Genomic DNA, 2786 nt, shown 5'->3' on the forward strand with positions numbered 1-2786 from the left:
TTTTTTATCCATTTTGATGACAAGTATTTTCAGACGGAGGGAGTATTTTCAGACGGAGGGAGTAGATGGATGATCCTGTGATGATTTGATCTGCTGTTTCTTTGTGCATACTTCAGTTTGTTATCGTCACCGTTGTGAACATGATTGATCAACTTCATATGCTTGTTTTGATTCATGAGCTTTACCTCACTTAAATTCCAGTGCATGTCAGGAATATTGATTGCTCGGCTAAGTTTTAGTATTTCATCAGTTCATTGGTTCCTGCTAGTTTCTGTCATGTTACTTGGTAGTTTGTTTCCTAGAGTTGTGTCTGATTAAGTAGTTTTCCGGAGTTGGTTGCTGGGTTAAAAAGTTTCAGCCTACTAGGTAGTTTCCTAGTTGAAAAATGCAAATGCAACTAGTTTCCTAGTTTTAACTTACAACTTACATGATATTTCGCCTGCAATCTCGCCGCCTACATGTCTTCTTTGAAACTAGGAATGAAAGTGCAGAGGAAAATAGTTCAGATTACATTCATGTACTTCAGAGATTCCTGCTTACATTTACTACTTGTCTTGGTTGTGCTAATTTCGTTCCTGCATGCATCATCTAGTGTTTAGATTGCTCCGTTTATTTCCAACTACTGCTCTGAATCTTGTTGTCGCCGTGCATGCATGGGACTGTTGTTCAGTTGGTAAGATTATTTTCGAGGTTTGAAACCGCATGTGTGTTTGATCAGGCATAGGCACGGTTGCCCCAAACTCGTTGCAGCGATCATTTTGTGCTTGTACTTTCTCTTAAGATGTACTCCCTCCATTCACTATTGTAAGATGAACTTACGGTGGTCATCTTGTTTGTGTTCTGTTAAGATGTACTCCCTCCGTCCCATAATATAAGAGTGTTTTTGACACTAGTGTTGTGTCAAAAAAACACTTATATTATGGGACAGAGGAGTAGATTGGTGCGAATTTTATTCGTCTTCTCGTTGCTCTGTTCCGACTGTTTGCTGAACTTGTGTTCTTGCTTGTGCTAATTTTGTTGCTGCATGCATCAGTTACTGTTTATATCAGTTCACTTCCAAATTTTACTTTGAATCATCCTATGCATGCATGCATACAAGGAATGTTGTCCAGTTTGATGATCAGGCACAGGACCGCATGCCCCAAACTCATTGCTGTGATAGTTTCATTCTTCTTCTGTTAAGATATACTCCTACTTACTACTAAGTTGAGTTTGCAGGCGATCTTGTGATGGTTTGATCTGCTTTGTCTACTTCAGTTTGTTTGTTCTGGTCATCCTTACCATCTGCATATTATGTGTTTTGCACCATGGATTATGCAGCGCGAATGTCATGTAGGATCATGCTACATTCCCAACTGAAAGTCTTAGATATTCCCCTTTTGGTTTGGACTCGTCAACTTAGGGTGATCATTTTGATCCTGTGATGGGTTTGATCTGCAGATTATCTGCACGTCAATTCGTTCTGCTCATCATCAGTTATGTTACTTGGTAGTTTGTTTCCTAGAGTTGTGCTGATAAAACTATGTACTGATAAACGTCTCATCATGATCTTTAGCCTGCAAATCTCGCCGCCTACATGTTTTTTCTGAAACTAGGAACGAAAGTGCAGAGGAAAATAGTTCAGGTTACATTCATGTACTTCAGAGATTCCTGCTTACATTTACTACTTGTCTTGGTTGTGCTAATTTCGTTCCTGCATGCATCCGCTAGTGTTTAAGATTATTTTCGAAGTTTGAACCGCATGTGTGTTTGATCAGGCATAGGCACGGTTGCCCCAAACTCGTTGCAGCGACCATTTTGTGCTTGTTCTTTCTCTTAAGATGTACTCCCTCCGTTCACTTTTGTAAGATGTAGATTGGTGCGAATTTAATTCATCTTCTCGTTGCTTTGTTCCGACTGTTTGCTGAATTTGTGTTTCTTGTGCTAATTTTGTTGCTGCATGCATCAGTTACTGTTTAGATGGCTTAGTTCACTTCCAAATTTTACTTTGAATCATCCTATGCATGCATGCATACAAGGAATGTTGCCCGGTTTGATGATCAGGCACAGGATCGGATGCCCCAAACTCACTGCTGTGGTAGTTTCATTCTTATTCTGTTAAGATTTACTGTACTACTAAGTTGAGTTTGCAGGCGATCTTGTGATGGTTTGATCTGCAGGATCTTTGTCTACTTCAGTTTGTTTCTTCTGGTCATCCTTACCATCTGCATATTTATGTGTTACTATGCAGCGCGAATGTCATATAGGATCATGCTAAATTCCTAACCGAAAGTCTTTGGTATTCCCTAAACTGAATGTCATATAGGATCTTTGTCTACTTCAGTTTGTTTGTTCTGGTCACCCTTTCCGTTTGGACTCGTCAACTTAGAGTAGTAGATTGTTTCCTGGAGTTGTGTCTGATTAAGCAATAGGCTGTAGGTTCCTTGGAAATATTATGCTGTAGATTCCTGCTATGTTTGAGATTATATGCAATGTTAATTACACAAGCTCTGATTTGCATTTTGCTTGTATTATATCATCATGTCTGTAATATGTATAAAAACAGGGCTTGTGAACATCGTAATCATGTGTAGCAAGTGGCAGCGACTACACACGTTGGCGATGGCGAGCGCGAGCGGAGGGAATGGCGGCGAGCCCGACACACGTTGGCGAGTCTCGTACGCCGTCGACCTCCTAGCGCGCACGATCTCCTTCAACGATGGCGTGCTGGTTCAGCGACACGATGCGCTCTGCCTTGTCCTCGTGGACACGCGCGGTGTCACGATCGATGCGCGCTTCCTCCGTGA

This window comes from Triticum dicoccoides, chromosome 5A, assembly GCF_002162155.2.
Source record: "Triticum dicoccoides isolate Atlit2015 ecotype Zavitan chromosome 5A, WEW_v2.0, whole genome shotgun sequence".
In the NCBI taxonomy this organism is placed as follows: domain Eukaryota; kingdom Viridiplantae; phylum Streptophyta; class Magnoliopsida; order Poales; family Poaceae; genus Triticum; species Triticum dicoccoides.